This window comes from Euprymna scolopes, chromosome 16 (genome assembly GCF_053919585.1).
Source record: "Euprymna scolopes isolate OS-2025 chromosome 16, ASM5391958v1, whole genome shotgun sequence".
NCBI lineage: Eukaryota > Metazoa > Mollusca > Cephalopoda > Sepiida > Sepiolidae > Euprymna > Euprymna scolopes.
The window spans coordinates 141,518,368-141,538,020 of NC_136497.1; positions in this window are offsets into that span (position 1 = coordinate 141,518,368).

Below are 19,653 nucleotides of genomic sequence, written 5' to 3' on the forward strand. Positions count from 1 at the left end.
ACAAAATTGTAATATTTCACAGAATTTCACAAAATTGTAATATTTCACAGAATTTCAAAAAATTGTAATATTTCACAGAATTTCACAAAATTGTAATATTTCACAGAATTTCACAAAATTGTAATATTTCACAGTACTTAAAAAATTGTAATATTTCACAGAATTTCACAAAATTGTAATATTTCACAGAATTTCACAAAATTTTAATATTTCACAGAATTTCACAAAATTGTAATATTTCACAGAATTTCACAAAATTGTAATATTTCACAGAATTTCACTAAATTGTAATGTTTCACAGAATTTCAGAAAATTGTAATATTTCACAGAATTTCACAAAATTGTAATATTTCACAGAATTTCACTAAATTGTAATATTTCACAGAATTTCACAAAATTGTAATATTTCACAGAATTTCACAAAATTGTAATATATCACAGAATTTCACTAAATTGTAATATTTCAAAGAATTTCACAAAATTGTAATATTTCACAGAATTTCACAAAATTGTAATATTTCACAGAATTTCATAGAATTTCACAAAATTGTAATATTTTAGAGAATTTCACAAAATTGGAATGTTTCACAGAATTTCACAGAATTGCACAAAGTTGTAATATTTCACAGAATTTCACAGAATTTCACAAAATTGTAATATTTTACAGAATTTCACAAAATGGTAATGTTTCACAGAATTTCACAGAATTTCACAAAATTGTAATATTTTACAGAATTTCAAAAATTGTAATATTTCACAGAATTTCACAGAATTTCACAAAATTGTAATATTTAACAGAATTTCACAGAATTTCACAAAATTGTAATATTTCACAGAATTTCACAAAATTGTAATATTTCACAGAATTTCACAGAATTTCACAAAATTGTAATATTTTACAGAATTTCACAAAATTGTAATATTTTACAGAATTTCACAAAATTGTAATATTTCAAAGAATTTCACAAAATTGTAATATTTCACAGAATTTCATAAAATTGTAATATTTCACAGAATGTCACAGAATTTCACAAAATTGTAATATTTTACAGAATTTCACAAAATTGTAATGTTTCACAGAATTTCACAGAATTTCACAAAATTGTAATATTTTACAGAATTTCACAAAATTTTAATATGTCACAGAATTTCACAAAATTGTAATATTTCACAGAATACTATAAAAATGTTTAAGTTAAAACAAAACGGCTACAATACAATGGCAGGAAGTTTTACTGATTCTGTAACAAGTTTTTAACAACAGTTAGGAAATCTGGATCAAGAGTGAGTCGAGATTAAAATTGGTTAGTATAAAGATCATAATTCTAATGCCACCATAGACACGTGGTTTAATAGGTTTGTAACACGATTCATCTGATCTGTTTCATATAACAGTGTAGGAGGTGCATGGAACGATGGAGCAAGGAGAATTACTAGCGATATAGCGAGTTGAACCCCGCAGCCATTCTCAAATTTCAACTGGATTAATTTATACTTTCCTGCCTTATAAATAGAGAAATATCTGAGCGGCAAAGCACCTGTCTTGGTTAGATTAGTAAGTGCGTTTTCGTGTATGCAACGAGGAAGCAATGTAAAAAAAGAACGTGATGGAGCGATTTGAATCTATTTTCAACATTACATCGAGCCGGTTATTAACAAACGTAAACGAATCTATTGACTTTCTTTACCCCAACCACAGGAAAACGTCTGCTGCGATATCTATTCTTACAAATAGATAACTGCCAATTAAACAAGCAGTTACATGCTCGCGATTTCATATTCCGCTTTCTTGAACAATTATTAGTAACCATCGCGAAGCATTACTCTACCTCAAATATGCATTTTTATATGTTCTATTTTGATAAGTTCAAAGTAAACGACTTTTTATGATGTCGATTGGATGCTGATAAGAATCTGCTAATTATACGTTGCGGTAGCGTCTCTTTCCGGTTAGATTCTGAGAATAGATTGGACTTGCAATAAAACAATTATTAATGTATGAAGTTAATTTTGTGACTGTTGAACGAGGTTTTATGATAATGTTTACAAAAATACAACACTTACACATATACGAGATATAGACGTGACATGTTGAATCACGACTACCGTCATTATTTACTTTGTGTTGATTTTATGGAAAAGTCAACAATATCTTTCAATACATTTGTTTCTTATAACTATAAGTAATAGGTATATTTACTTTAGTGCTAATCGCATTATTGATACATGTAGAGCGAGTATGCCCACTATTATATAAAATATATAAGAAGGATGTTTTAGTTTACTTGAAGCATTGTGCGTAGTGTGAAAGAAATTATGTTTGAAGGCTAAATCAATGCATAGGAAACACCGTGGGCGCGAGTAATGGCAATATAATAATGAATTTACAATAATTTTTTAATTATATTACGTTTATTTGCCAACATAATATGTCATACAATATGGTAGATTTTGATGTCTCTAATTTTCGAGAGTAGAATCTTTTCTTCAGGAAGAAAATTTAAAGAACAAATGTGTGGCGAGGCTTTTCTTTTGTCTGTTTTATTTTATTTATATACCAGGTGTTGCAAGGTTGGAAAATATTGGCGGTCGGAAGGTTTAGTCGCATACTGTTTAAGATATTCGTACACCAAATATCCTAACATCTTACAGTTTTCTTGAAAGTGGATCACATGTTGGATTTATGAAAGCATAAAATACATCAATTTTTGTCTATAAAAATTAAACTGGAAATAGCTTAAAGGGGAAATAACTCCTACAACTTAAATTGATAAACATCCGTTTTTAAAGGCAACTGGTGTAGACTAATAATAATTGAAAATAAATTAAATAAATCAACTTTAAATAATATTTCTTAATAGAACAATGAAGACAATTCTATTAACAACAAACAATTAATAAAATCGAGCTAATTATTAAAATAGATTTTTTAATGTAATATGCAAATGACATTATTCTTTGAATCAGTTGTATTGGCGTGACGTACGAACAAAAATGGATAAACAAAACAACGTCTTATTTGTTTCATTATTTCATTTAACTTCGTATATCTATTCGTATATGCATTCATTTTTCAAGAAAATCGCCATAAATCAGTAAATGTGAACTTACCGTTTGATATAACCGGGATTTTAAAGGTCTTAATATTTCGAGAATAAATCTCTTTTTCAAAAGAATAATTATATTATAAGTAAGTGTCACATACTGGCTATTTAATCAATTTCAAGCATACGATTTTTGATGAATATTGTTAGGAACTATTGTAACTTTTTTTAATTAATATAAATGATTGATTTTTTTTCGTATTACGTTAAAAGTGTGTACTTAGAAGTGTTAATGAAAATTCTATGCGTGTGGTGTAATATCCGGTTTTGCGTAAAGGAAATGCTCTAAGAGAGGTCACTCTACGTGTTCCTGGCTTAGTTTCCCTGCGAATGTGTACACGCCTTCATATATGTGCGTACACAAACATACACACACACATGCATAAATGCGCATGCACACATGTATACGCATACACATACATATGCAGATAATATTTTATTTTAATTATTGAATTTATTTATTTTATTTCATTTTTATGTGCTTATTTTATTTATGGATTTTTTGTATATTAATTTATTTATTTATTCTATTTGTTTAGTTATTTATATGTATGTATATATGCGGATATATATATATATATATATATATATATATATATCTTGATTGTATTTCATCTAATCTTGTCATTTATTTATCATAGGTAGTTCAAAGAGAGAATAATGTTAATTGATTGGATCAAGTTGAATTAATCCTCTTTGTCTTCCATCGGTCTTATATCGATTTATTCCTCTTGAAAGTATAAATAAAGAACATTGATTTGAGTATAACTAACATAGAGCGAACAAAAATAAGCAACTAACAATTTAAATGATAATGGGTTTTGCAATTATGGCGGGACCTATTTTTACTGCATGACAGGCACAAGGTTGAAATGCCTTATTATTTAGGTAACGTCGTTATCTCTAACCGACCTAGACTTTGTAGGTAGAGACAGTTGCCAAGGTAATAATCACTTCGAAACAAACATTTTTGGTGAACAATAAGGGCATTTATTTCGTTCAATCTACGCACCCAACACAGCTACGTTGTCCGTACACGGCACGAGATACACTTATCCGGTAAAACTCACTGTCACCACGACAATTTTCATAAAGTTCGACTTTCGGAAGGAGTAATAGCAGATAGAGGAGGCGTGTTTTCGTTGAAAGTAACTTGCTGAGCGCCCCTGTATCGATTTCTTTTTTTTATTTTTCTTCTGTTCTCTCTGCTTCTCATCTCATTCTGATCTTAATATCTATCTATATTCATTTGAGTCTCTAACGTCACGTTCACGCCACGCCCCTACCCAAATGCGACTACGTTACATTTACTTATCAGAAATGTTTACACATGCATAATCAATAGCTCATTTACTACGGTTTCGGTATTCCCTAGAATCTGAGTAATAGCAGATTTCGACCACAGGTCATTTGTTTTAGATAACAGTTTCAACTTCAGACGCCAATTAAGCTGCGGCATTGGATTCGAGTGTATGAAAATATTCTAATAAATAGAATTTTCCACATAATCATAGAGTAAGCAAAGAATGGAAAATTTCCCCTAAAAGTTAAAGATTAGATTTAGGATTACATATCAGGATATGGCGTCCTAGGACTATCAGTTTTGAAACAGAAATTTTACGCTTAATCAGGCGAGCTAACGAATTTCGGACGTTTTTGTTTTCTTTGTTTGTTTTTTGAACTCTGTATTTATGCACCCAGAGAACCGGCAATGGGGGAATTCCGTTATGTGTAACTGTGTCCTGCCGTAAGAGAATGAAACATAAAAGACTATGGTCTGATTGACAAGTCTTATCGCAGCAATGTTGTATTCTCGTGCTAGTTTTACAAATATTTAAATCGAATCCCCCTCTGAGAAATTAGTAACACTGTTACCCTATCGTCGTAAACAAGCCTACTACCCAACAAGAAATAAGATTCAACAAGACTTAATTTTATAAGTAACCTAAATATGTGACAGATTTTTACTTTAATAGTTCTATCCCGTAACAGTGTAACAAAGTGTTACAAAGAACGTCCTGGGAACGGCAACCAATGTACGTCTGCCGGCACGGAGTTGTCTGGTCATGATTGAATCCTTTTGCTCTATTGGTGTAAGACCCTAGGCCCCGCCGGTATCAACAAACTGTATTTGAGACAACAATAAACATCCCTTAGTGTGTTGGGTTCTTTCTTCGTTATTGTTCATCTCAGGCCACACCGGCAACAGTTCCAATGGGGGATGGGAGAGTCTCTTGCTTTGTTTCTTGTTTTTTTTTGTTTGTTTGTTTTTTTGTTTTTTTGTTTGTTTTTGTTTTGTTTTTTGTTTTTTTTTGTTCTTTTGTTTTGTTTTTGTCTTGTTTTTTGTTTTGTTTTTTGTTTTCTTTTTGTTTCCTTTTTGGTTTGTTTATTTTTGTTTTGTGTTTTTTTTAATTTTTGGTTTGTTTTTTGTTTTGTTTCTTTGTTTTGTTTTGTTTTTTGTTTTGCTTTTTGTTTTGTTTTGTTTTTTTTGTTTTGTTTTGTTGTTTCGTTTTTTGTTTTGTTTTTTGCTTTGCTTTTTGTTTTGTTTTGTTTTTTTTTGCTTTTTGTTTTGTTTTGTTTTTTTTGTTTTGTTTTGTTGTTTCGTTTTTTGTTTTGTTTTTTGCTTTGCTTTTTGTTTTGTTTTTGTTTTGTTTTATTTTTTTTTGTTTTGTTTTGTTGTTTCGTTTTTTGTTTTGTTTTTTGCTTTGCTTTTTGTTTTGCTTTTTGTTTTGTTTTGTTTTTTTTGTTTTGTTTTGTTGTTTCGTTTTTTGTTTTGTTTTTTGCTTTGCTTTTTGTTTTGTTTTGTTTTTTGTTTTGCTTTTTGTTTTGTTTTGTTTTTTGTTTTGCTTTTTGTTTTGCTTTTTGTTTTGTTTTGTTTTGTTGTTTCGTTTTTTGTTTTGTTTTTTGCTTTGCTTTTTGTTTTGTTTTGTTTTTTGTTTTGCTTTTTGTTTTGTTTTGTTTTTTGTTTTGCTTTTTGTTTTGCTTTTTGTTTTGTTTTGTTTTTTTTGTTTTGTTTTGTTGTTTCGTTTTTTGTTTTGTTTTTTGCTTTGCTTTTTGTTTTGTTTTGTTTTTTGTTTTGCGTTTTGTTTTGTTTTGTTTTTTGTTTTGCTTTTTGTTTTGTTTTGTTTTTTTTGTTTTGTTTTGTTGTTTCGTTTTTTGTTTTGTTTTTTGCTTTGCTTTTTGTTTTGTTTTGTTTTTTGTTTTGCTTTTTGTTTTGCTTTTTGTTTTGTTTTGTTTTTTTTGTTTTGTTTTGTTGTTTCGTTTTTTGTTTTGTTTTTTGCTTTGCTTTTTGTTTTGTTTTTGTTTTGTTTTGTTTTGTTTATTTTATATTGTTTTTTGTTTTGTTTTTTGCTTTGTTTTATCAACCAGCTTCCGTCTGTAATACTCTGGAGAATCAAATAGTGACGTACCTCTTTTGTTAGGATATTCTCGACTTCTCTGTGTTATTCTACTGGCTGAGAATGGCTACTGGCATCGTCCTGATATTTAGGCATAATAAACAACACGCAACACAAATTGTAATACGTATAAGAAACTGTAAACTAAATTATTTTACAAAAAATATTTACAGTATCACAATAAAATCACTTCACAACTCATAACAAACTTTAAACCATTAAACTAACTAACCCTTATTTACTGATGGGGAGAAGGGTTGCCCTCCTTTTCGCAGAGACAAACATATACATGCTCATCCCATGCTTGCTTGTGATGAAAGAGAATGAGTTCCGGCGAAATGCATTGTTGTCTCCTTTCCCAGTATCCCTCCGCGTGTGACCAAATCATTTATTAACTATGGAGCAATGATAGTAGCACAGTGGCGCTTACGTAATATAGTGTCATACTAGAAGTTGACTGAAAGACATGTTTAATATTTTGTAGTTTTTTTTTTTGTTTTTTTTTAAATCGTCCGAGACAAGTCATGGAGCAGCTAAGGACGCTAAAAAATACTATTTCGAGGTCAAAGCCCTTGCCAACGATAGAACAGATTTTGCTCCAGAAAACAGAAATTCTTGCCATTTTGTCAGAAACACCGTTCCTGGAGTATAATGACTAAAGAGCAACCTAATGGAAGCAAGATGAATCCAAAATGTACTTTCTATTCGCCTTATATTTTTTAAAAAAATTATTGTTTTTCATGCTAACCAGATAAATTATTCGCATCGTTCTGATAATCTATGCACTTCCGCATATCTTGGCAGATTTATTTATGGTTAATTTGAAAGTCATAATCCTAAGTATTATTTTTTTATTGTTTCCCGTCTAAGACGCCGCTACCAGTGAATCCTGACTGATTTATTTACGGAATTTTTTCTTATTTTTTTAATTCAGTATCCAAGAAACTCCTGGAAATATTACATTATAAATATAGTTCATGCGACTAGGGACTGCTTGTTAATTTTATACTCCCAGAGGAAGCCGGTAAAACCCGTCTAGGTTATTGCCACGTCGTTAAGGTTCGCTATTGTTTTTCTCTCTAGGGCAAACAGAGTATACAATATGTTGTCAGGTATATTGCGTTGCCTTCTTAGAGTAAGGCATAGTGAAGGTCAACGCAGTATCGAACAGCGGCGATTTCCGGTGATATAGATGATATAACTGATATCCAGTGATATTATCTCATTTTCGATGCTTGTATCTTTCTCGTTCCGCTGTAAGGATTCGTGTAGCGCATGCGCACCGGAAGATAGCGAATACGATGCACGCAAGAGGCTTATCTTGTGCTGCATAGTTATGGATTCCTATCCAGATTAGGAAGCTGCAGCTTCCGAGACTCTCCGGCGGACGAACTCGATTATTTCCGGAAATTCACGAAAGAACGACACGGACGCTGAAATTCAATGATAGCCGACATTAATATTACACTACGCATAGTCTATGTCAAATCGATTATAATCAACAACGATATTGAGACTACGATGCAAATGGCGTTACAAAAGAAGTTCCTTCTACCTTATTCCGCCCGAATGGATCAAACTGCATTTCAAACTGTATTTTTACAGTGGCTGAACGTATGGATTTCATGTCGTGAAAGTTCAATCTCTCTGTTGAAGATATCGTCGTGTTAAACTTTAAAAGCTCAACTCATATCATCTACATGCATTATTGAACTCCTCTATGCAAAAAAAATGAACCGATCAACATTCATCGGTGCCTGTCAAACGTTTATGAAGCCGAAACAGTTGATGTAATAACAGATAGAAGATGGGTCCATCTATTTCAGAGCGACGACAGCGATTTGAATAACAAAACACGATCCAGACGCTAATGTACAGCCACCAACCCATCGCCTGCAACAGTGCAATGAGAATGGCCCTGGCTATATAAAAAAAAATCTGGAGCAAAAAATGAAGCTTGTTTTAATGGTACCATTCCTGTCTTCGTAGCCCTTCAACTAATTTTTTTGTTAAAAAGGCAGAATCATTACTTTTGGATTGACCATTATGTGTTAGAGCCATTGATCTTTCTTCTTCTCGTAAAGTAAACTGAACCCTACCAGACCGAGTTACCGATATACCTGTAAATTTCGAAAATGCTATATAACGAGTTACTGCTAAACCGGTATTTTTCGACCTCGTGTTTTTGTGTTGTCAGGGAGCAAAAAATAGTTATCCAATCACTGCTTAGCCTCGATTTAGTGTAGGCCTAACGTTCTGCAAATGGCTTCCTTTATTTCTAGCAGACTTGTGAGTTGTGTTGTAGACTAAAGTAGCCATAGACGAGCTAGTGACGAACTAAACACTTTGACAAAAGCGAGACCCAGAAGTTTTACAGTGCAACAAGTGTTAGATAAAGTGGTAACTTTTGATTTATACGACGGAGAATTTGATCAGGAATTTCTGAATCAAGTAAAGCGGATGATGAATATATCGATGAAGATTTCCTCCTGTATCAGAAAACACACTATGTGAAACACAAATATCTGTACGTGATGTTGCCAAGCTAATCAAAAACCTTGATTCCAGTAAAGCAACCGGCCCTGATGGTATTCCAATTACAGTACTCAAAAAACTTCAACCAGAACTAGCACCCATACTTACAAAACTGTTTAAACGTTGTCTTAAGGAGAATTGGTTCCCATCACCCTGGAAAATCTCATCAGTATGCCCTGTATTTAAGAATTCAGGTGATCGTTCATCCCCCTCTCAGTACACGCCAATAAGTCTCCTGTGCGTCATGAGTAAGTTGCTGGAATCTGTGTTAAATAGAGAAGTAATAAACCATCTCAGCAAAAATAACCATCTTAGTGGCACACAATATGGTTTCCGTCTGCTAGATCTACAGCAAATGTGCTTACAGTTATATTTCATAGGATTAGCGAATCTCTCGACAGAGGCAACCTTTCTAGGGCAATTGCTCTTGACATAACAAAGGCCTTTGATAGGGTATGACATAAAGGTTTACTTCACAAGATCTTCAGCTATGGTATAGCTGGAAATGTCTTCTCAATTATTAAATCATTTCTCTCTGATAGGTTCATAAAAGTAGTAGTTGATGGGCAAAATTCAGAAGCTCACAGTATAAATGCTGGAGTCCCTCAGGGGTCCATCCTGGGCCCAACTCTTTTCCTGATCTACATTAATGATCTTCTAAATCACATCCTTACATCATTCGTAGACATTTTTGCTGACGACACTACCATCTATGGTAGCACATCTAAGACAGTAAACGACCAAGTTCTCTCCAATTCTCTCTCCTCTGATCTTGATCACGTTGTACAATGGGGAAAGGAGTGGCTGGTTACTTTTAATGCATCTAAAACCAAGCTTCTATCTTTACATCATCAACGTTCTGATCCCCATCTGGCATCAATTAAAATGAATGGCTCTCGTCTTGGGGAGGCCTCAAGTTTTGACAGGCTTCTGGGCTTGACCTTTACTCCTGATCTGAAATGGAATACGTACATCAAATCTGTTGCCAAGGCCGCTGGAAAAATGGTCGGATCCTTCTATCGATCCAGTAGATATCTCACTGCTGATGCAATTCCCTATCTATATAAGAGCCAGATACGTCTAAGGATGGGATACTGTTGCCACATATGGACAGGATCTGCTAGAAATACTTGCCCTGCCTTGATATGGTTTAAAATAGACTTCGTGGCCTGGTGGGAGATGTCCTTTTCTCTTCGCTGCAACCTCTATCTCACAGAAGAGATGTTGCGAGTTTGTCTCTGCTTTATCGTTATTTTCATGGAAAGTGTTCGACTGAGCTTCAATCTATGGTCCCCCCTCGCCAAACTTTCACAAGAAACACTAGACTAGCTGAAAACATTATCAATAATTTTCCCCACTCTTTATCTGTGACTAAACCTAAACATAGATTCCATGATCAAAGCTTCTTTCTTAGAACTGCACGCCTTTGGAATTGTCTTCCGTTTTCCTGCTTTCCAGCTGTCTATAATATGGTTGTCTTCAAGTCCAACGTGAACAAGTTTCTGATGAGCCGTTCCACTTAAGTTAACAAATTTACCGAACTCCCATTACTATTGATTACTATATTGTCCTTTTGACTACTGTACACTCTTTAACCCTTATCCTTGAGTGACCTATCGGCCTTGATAAGTGGTGACGCCTATGTAAAAAAAACACTTTGTCTGGAACTGGTAGGAAACTACCGTTCTACAGCCGTTCGAAGAGGACAACAAAAACACTGTGCTCAACGCCTGAAGCGAGGCAACCATTCTTCTAAAATCCTCCCTGCCACCTCATCTTTCCACATCTGTGGTGAATGCATGGAGAAACCCCAGAGATACAACAGACACGGGAGAAAATTAGGTTCAGTAGCTCAGGTCTGGTATGGTAAAAAACTTTATCATACCTGAGTGTATTCTCTATCTCTACAAATTTATTATCAGGCCATTTATGGAATATTGATGTCAGTTTTGAGCTGGAGAATCTTTGTCCCTTCGTAGAATGCTTGACAAAGTATAAAACTTGTCGGCAAGTTAATTGGCCCCACTCTCTGCAACGTCTCTTTTACGAATGTCAGTCTCCGTCTTTTTTTACAAATAGTATTATGTATAGTACGTGTTGTATGATCTATCCTCTGCCTCTTTTGTTTCTACTCGTTTGCCTGGTCGGTCTAGTGGTCTTCATCAATTTGCTGCATGTATACCTAATTGTAATACAGCTTCCTATCTCAGTAGCTTTTTTTCCTAAGGAGAGCAGACTTGTGGAACTCCCTTCTTGTTGACTATTTCCTGTACTTTTTACTTTACTCTTTTAACGACGAAGGTCAATAAGAATATTCTCTCTTTGCAATAGTCATTTTTCGTTTTTATTATTTACTAGCGAGGGATACCTGGCGTTGCCTGGGTGTTTGAAAACTCCGGGGGTGGAGGTGGGGGTTAAAAAAAGGGGTACCCGGCGTTGCCCGGGTGTTTGGAGGTGTGTGTGGCAACTCCGGGGTGGGGAAGGGTTAAAAAAAAAGTAAGTATGAGGATCGAACCCGAACAGTCGAGGCAAAGTTGTAAATTAAAGTGTGAAAAAAAAAAACGTGAGACGATAACCATTGCCCCACCGCGAGATGCTAACGGAAACACGTTTGAATTTATTTAATTACTTGGATTTAGCAGGTGCCCGTTTTAATGAGTTAGTGAGGTCAAGTTTGACTGCGGGATTTCATTTACTGCTGAACGCTTTTTTCCCCCCCTAGATGTTATAGGAAAAGACTAACCCACATGCGGCGAGTGACAAATATTGAATAATTATCTTTCCGTAATCGAGCAAATTAAATAGACAGGCGAGCTTCGTTGTTAACTGTGAGATATTACGATTTATATGTGATATAAAAAGTTTTAAAAAGTTGTGAAGCGAGCGACCGCTTCTCTGAAAAAAGCCTTTTGTTGACACACAGAAAAAGCGAACACACATGCATACACACATGCATACATACATACATACATACATACATACACACATACATACATAGATTTTCGCTTTTATATTTATAGATTTACACCAAGTGGTTTCACGAATTGTCTGGAGCGATTTCCACCAAAATAATTCTGGTTCGAAAAATATCTTATGTATTTGCGAACTATAAATGATGGTGTAGATGACTGATAACTACACAGTGTAATTTATGTGAGAGGTCAATGTCAATATGAACAAACAGAAGATATGTTATTAATGGCATATGTATATCAATAAACCACTATAGATGAAAGTGTTCTTTTCTCTTTATTTTCTGTATTCCTTGAGACACCATTATTTGTGTAAGTCACGTTTTGCATTACTTTCGGTACATATCCCAAGTGGACTTCATGTTTTCCATGTCACGATCAAATGAAATATGTATTTGTGTGGAATTCAAAAAAAGAAATCATAGAGAAAAATCAAATGACTGCTTCGTCGTAGTGTATTCTTCCTTTCGAATCAAGTCAAGAAAGCAGCACTGAGAATAATGAATTTGATAGCGAATTTGAAAGAGGACGGTTTTATTAGGTTGTCGATGTTGCCTTTCTGTGTGCTAGTTTTATGGGGCTTTGCGTCTTCGTTTAGAATCGATTCTCAAATAATTGTTAGACAAGTCTAATCATTTTACACTCCGAATCCCTGCTTTCCGCCCTAATCCGATCTCATCTAACGTCATTTTCTCAAAACAAGCTATACATACAGTCCCTTTCTGATTTTATATACTGTTTTTTTTCTCACATTTACCTCGTGACAAGGCATATCGCCACTTGGACATAAGCGGCTACTACTCGGGACCATTCCTAGAAAAAAATTAACAATATGTTGGTTTACGTTACATTTAAACTAGCAGAAAATTAGAAAGTCTTGCTGTTCAAGGAAAGAAACCATTAGAGTAGAAAGCTTTCTGGAATTTACGGATCTCAACAGTGAAGGGGTGAGATTTTGCTGCTAAGCGATTTTTCTTACTAAGCAGGTACGTCGAGGAGGCACAAGTGCAGCGAGTTCATCAGAGCACATCCCCTTAAATATTTGTAAAACAGGCACATAGATGCAACATTGAAGGGATGGGACGGGGGTTGGAGCTTCATTGACAGTGTGGGGCCTATTAGATTGAAGATTCTTTTTTGGACCCTATACAAGAGGGAAAGGTTAATGATAGATGCACCAACCCAGATCTGTCAACAATACTCCATACATGGGCAAATGGTGGCCTTGTAGAGGTACAGGGTACTCTCAGGTGTGAGTAGTCTTCTAGCTCAATAGAGGATACCCACCTTCTTTGCAGCAGCTTCGCAATATCTTCAATGCATTTGTTTCAGTTGGTTGGTTGGTTGGTTGGTTGGTTGGTTTTTGTTTTACGGCATATTAACCCTTTTCGGGTTATTTAATGCCGAATCCAAAGATTTTGAAGAAATTTTTTTTTAATAGAACATATTGTTGTTTTCACATCGGTTTCTATTTAACCCATAGTTGGGACCCTAACAAGTAATACCACTCCGGGTCAGAGTGGACCTGGGAGCAATGGTAATTAAAGGGTGGATCCACACTCCCCAAATCCCACAAACTGGGGCCTCACCACTGGATATAGTTTAAGGTCATATCCAGGACCCCAATTGAAGGAATTTTACCCTCTGCAGGGGAGCAGTCGGCGTATTCTAATGCCCACCGACAGGTCCAGTATTTGTTTCAGATCATATTGCCAGCGAATGTTAAAAGTGTTTTTTGTCATGGATATCGGTGGTTGAAGAGTCGTCTTGTAATTGTTAAAGCAGAGCAGCTTAGCCTTACTAGCATTAAATATTACCATCCATTTACGGCCCCATTCCACTATGGTCTTGGGGTCATTTTCTAACGATTCTGCCATTGTCTTAGATTTATGTATATCCGTTCTCCCCTCCGTGCATGTTTTTGAGCGTTGTATCTTCAGCAAATATACCTATCACGGACACAATATTACCTGGGCAGTCGTTTATAAATATCAGGAATAATAGCGGTCCAAGAATCAATCCCTGGCGCCCTACCGCAATGATGTTATGTTGCTTGGGTGTATGTTCATTAATGGCAAGTTTGGTAGCCCTATTGCCTAAGAAAGGTCTAATTATAATACGTGCTAACGTTTCCCCTATCGATTTAAATTATTAATTAAGTACTACTAAACGTTACTATTTGACAGTCAGAGAGTATGGATCCATGGGATAGTTCAGACGCGATAGAGCACGGTGTGGGAAAATGACAGTGCACGAAAAGGGACAGCAGCTCTAACAAAATAAATGCAAGACGTAGCGCTTACAAAAAGAAAGATAAACATATTTAAGTTTCAACAGAAAGAACTCTGCTATCTTCTTTTCAACGAATATTATGATTATATAACACAAAATAATAAGAAGCAACGTTACGCATAAAGATTTGAATTGATACTGCAATACAAACTGTTAAAAGTAGATATCCGTTCCAAATTGTTACATAAGTCTCTTCAAAGGAATTCGAGCCACTTTGTGATAGAAATTGTCAATAGCATTCACCGAAAGATTATAAGCATTTTATTATGTTATATATCTATACTGAATCTTTGTTCATTTTTAATTGTTTTACGAGGTATTTAAAATTTTCAGGATATTTAATGCCAAATTAATAAATTGTCATACGCTTCAAGTTATTAATATCGCCGAACCGTTATAAATGATGTTAGCTTTAAATAATAACGTATGCATGTGGATATAATCATTTAGTGGCCACATGCAACCATTGTCTTGCCTGCTGTTGACTGGAATTTGTTATCGATTGACATAAAACTTCAATATGCAGATCCTATCTCTTACAATACAAGGTGGACTGATGAAGTTGTCGCCCTAAAGAAAACAACACTACAGCTTTATTTCCGGAACTGGAAGCATGAGTTTTCCACAAGCGCAGCAGAAGCTCGGCAAATACTCGGCGGATGGTGGCAATCAGGTTAGCTTTGCTGTCGTGGGAGGTCATGTTGGTGATGTTATCGACGTATGACCACAGGAAGTAGTCCAGAGTGCTAAGGTCGGAGGAGATAGAAGCCAGTGAGATAAGGGTTCAAAGTCATAGCACTCTTTTTGAAGTCAAACCTATGTTTCTTTGGACTTGTGGACCGGCGCCAAGTCCTTCTGTCACACCCAGAGTTTGCAAGCGATCACTCAATCGCACCAGTGTATCACCAAACTCTTCCGTATATCCGGGTGAACTTTGGTTTAAACTTTCGAGCCGTAATTGGAGATGTGAGATGGTATGATGTAGCTCTTTTTGAAACTGCACCAAAGACCATAACCTTGGCCGAAAACTTCGTTGAGATGTGGCCTCAAGCGTTTAACTGTCCTGATTTGCATTTTGAGGGCGTTGGGAAGGGTCTTGTTGTCATAACTTGAATCGCTAGAGAGCATGAGTTATCGAGCGGCGCATCTTCTATCTCGCTCGGTGAATATTGTGTCATTTTCAGATATAATAGAAGACTTCTGTTACTCGTGGGATTTGTGCATAACCGACCAACAAAAAATAGAAAATAGGTTATCATCAAACGGAAATGGAATTATGTCGTCTTTTCTATGACAATTTTATCGTTCCACAATCTAGAAAAACGATCGGGTCTATTTCCAGCAGCCTCCCTTCCTTTATTTTGTCCTTTAGTCCTCACATTCCATTAGCGTTGTTTCTGACAAAGAGAAAAGTATAGCTGGTTTCAATGTCAGGATCTATCCCATCTTACACTTATCGTTTTCAAGTTTTTTTTTGTTTTTTGTTTTTTTACTTTTAAGTATTATTTTAGCCTCTTATATCAAGTGGCTTCATATCTTGTCTGGGGCGATTTCCATAAAGCTATGACAGTCACGTCGGAATGCTCATAAAATGAAACTTAATCACCAGTTGCAATTAATGGTTTTAGTATATGTTAACTTATAGAATTACATTTGATACACCTGTTTTTTAATAAATGCAAAAAAAAAATGTAGTCTTTTCTCCGTCTTTTGTTACGTCTGTTTCATTGTTTATAGTCTATCGTTAATTGTTGTCGTTACAAATCTTTCAGAATTTTACCAGCAGCGTCATAAGCTCCGAGCAATATTTGATGAGCTTTCAGTATTAAAAGAGAGCCAACAGAATAATCTTTATAACGAAATCGGTGACAAATGTTGGACACAACTTTCTTACAAAGAAGCAGTATCGTAAAACCAGCGTGCTACAGAAATATCCTAAATGAATCTCCAAAAATACAAGACGAGCTTCTATTGTAAAAAAAAAAATAATGAAATTGGTCAGGCAATTATGTATTTTCCGGATGAATTCACTTAAATAATAAGAAAGGATTTTTAAATGGACTACAAAGGTAATCGCTGCACTTTAAAAGAATTATTATGGCGGTCTAAGATCAAGGTTTGTATGATTAAAGCTTTTTAGAAGATGTGTGCTCTCAGCAATAATAATATGTGCAGATTCTGCAACACAGAAGTACAGAATATAACGTGACATTCAGATAAGATTCTTCTGGAGGACAACTACCATTGAACACAACACCATTTCATTAGACAATCCGAAGAGTCCAAAAAAAAAAAAACCAGAAGGTCAGGTGCAATTTTTAGAGAAATCTACGTCTCGAAAAAGTGAAAAACAAATATTTCTTACTGCCTTTTCACTGACAGAGGACAGAACAGACGACTTGAATTATCATAACCGATACGATACGTTAAATCGTTTAGTTTCGAATATATATATATATATATATATATATATATATATATATATATATATATATATATATATATATATATATATATATAAACGTTCACGATTAAGGCAGATACTATATTTGATCTCAGCGAAAACGTCTGCTGTTCAATTGCTTTTCTTGGAGTCTACAGTAATAAAATGATTAGCATTGCTTCGAAACTCCTCTGTCAATTTTAAGTTTACAGACTTGAAATTCGATTTATACAGAACTGGGACCTAAAGAAAAAATTCGATTTGAGACTCAGTCGGTAAAAATAGCTGCTAAGCGGTCAAACTTTTAAATAAATTGGAACTTAACAGGTGTAAGTCGACTTATAGTGTTCTATTACGCATGCGCAAATATACTTTAATACGTTAAAGTAAGTTCATTTTTAACTATTTTTTTTACCTGTCTGACGATAACTCAAACGGTACTAACACGGCTGGAGCGTTAAATGTTTTGGTTTGGATCCTAGCTGATAGCACTTAAGTCATAGTTTCTTATTTTTTTACTTTGGAAACCAATAATATCTATTGGGTACAATATAATAATCAAAAGAGAATCGGTTCTGCATACATTAAAATAAAGATATTAAAACATATTTTACGGCCGAGCAACGTCGGACGGTATACTAGTTATATCGAATTTCCTCTTCACAAAACGTAATGTCTACGAATGCACATTGGGGCAATAATATATCACTTTTTCTTAGCTTAGCACATATGAATTCCGAATTCTGACTAAAATAAATTAAAACCATTGGCAAGATTATTGCAAAGATGTGCTCTTTGTTTCTGATTCTCTTTATGATGCTAGAGAATTACTCAGACATAATATTATTCTATATATCAACAAAACTACCATTTACAATTCCATCGAGTACTTTGTTGTATCTACTAGTAGTTTATCCTATTAGATAGGGTCCTAATAAAAAGGTCTCAGCACTATCCACCAAACTACAACCTCTGTTTGATCTCCGCATTGTTGTATCCGCGTACCTGTTTACACTTAAATTAATGAAATGTGCGTTGATTAACCCGTAAAGCAGAAAAATCCCACCCCTTTACTGTAGAGCTCCCTAGATGCCGGAAAGACTTATACTCTAATTGGTCTTTTCGTCAAACTGATATGAGTTCGGATTTTAGTTGCTGTCTTTTGCATTTCTGGGTATACTAAGATGAAGAAGTTTCCTGTTTAAGTGTAATGTGAACGGAAATTTTGCTGCTAATTGCATTACATAGCGACCCTGTAAATTGGATCGAACATCGTAGCCGTTACGTCCAAATGGCACCATGACTTGTTTGGATTAAATAAGAATAAAAACATGTGTCGGCCATTTTAAGAAAATACTGACTACTTCATAATAAGTGATTTTAATATTCATTAACTTTTACAACGACGGGCCTTCATACATTCAATTCTATCGTGTCGTTTCATAGTCGATTAAACCGAGGTATGGTATCATGATAGAAGTGGACAGCTCAACAACTTATTGGCATTAGACTTAAAAGCGGCCATGTTATTGTCAGCTGGAAAGCAGCCCGATTGAATTGTGTTCCACGGACTACCAATTCTAAAGTATAAACTTTGTTCATGAAATTTCCGAAGAGTTTTAGGCAGAGATAGAGAGTGAGGAAAATTGTTGACAATTGTTGTAGTTAGACGAGTATCTGTTTCGAATTTTTAACAGAAGTCCACTAGATTGAAATTCCCCTGTAAGGGACCTACCCTAAAAGTAACGATACACTAGAGGTAGACTCGCAACGTCACTTCTCTGAGCAACAGAAAGTAGGCAGAGGGAAGGGTCCTCGTCCACTAGATTGCAAAGGCGATTTTTACACTCTAAAGGCAAGAAAGGTTACTGTTACGAGCTTTGCATCAGATGTAGCAACAGTATTCCATCTTAAGACATATTTGACTATTGTATACATAACGGATTGCGTCAGGAGTCAGATGCTTTCTCGGGAGGGTGTAAAATGATTCAATCATTTTCCCAGCGATTTTGGTAACGGGTCTGGTATAGGTCTTTAATTTAAAGCCAGGAGTGAAGGTCCGTCACAGAAGTTTCTCAAATCAGGGTGGTCCTCAAAGCAAGAACTTTTTCTTTCAATCGGGGCCAAGTAAGGATTAGAGCATTGGTGATGTAAAGAGAGAAGTTTAGTTATATATGCATTAAAGTTGATAGTGATGATTTTTATTCCGTTGTACCACGCGATCTATATCAAAGGAGATTATATCATGTAATGGGCCAAACGTGAGAGACTAACTAGAATGTTTCTATAAACATAAAAGTCACAGACTAACCTCAACCCTATAGACAACCGACAGGCAGAGCGTTATAATGTTGTGATGAAAACTGAAATACGTACAATTAATGTGTGCGTTCCTTGGCCGATCGTAAAATACGCTTAAATATATTTTAATTTATGTAGATTTATTATTTATTATTACAGAGCAATTCTCTGTTGAATATTGTATTGTACCTACTATATAGTACTGATTTATAAAGTTTAAATAACTATGACTTGGGTATCATCATCTAGAATCGAAATCAAAATATTTATCGCGCCAGCCGCATTTCATATCGTTTCAGCTATCAAAATAGATAAAAATTATTTTAAATCAAACTGCTTTAATCTATGAATGTATTTACGCATGCGCAAAAGTAAAAGAACTATGTCGGAAAATTGAAATGCTTGAAATTTAACCTTGCCGACATATTTTCTACGTGTTATTTATACAAATTTTGTATTTCAACTCGTTGATATATGTCCGTGCGCATTATGCATCCATGCAAATAAAGATTTTACTCATTATAAATCATCTTTGGTGTATGATTACTATGTTCTGTTAATTTCAGTGTTATGTGACCGGTAGTTTAAGAGTTTATCGGTTAAAAAAT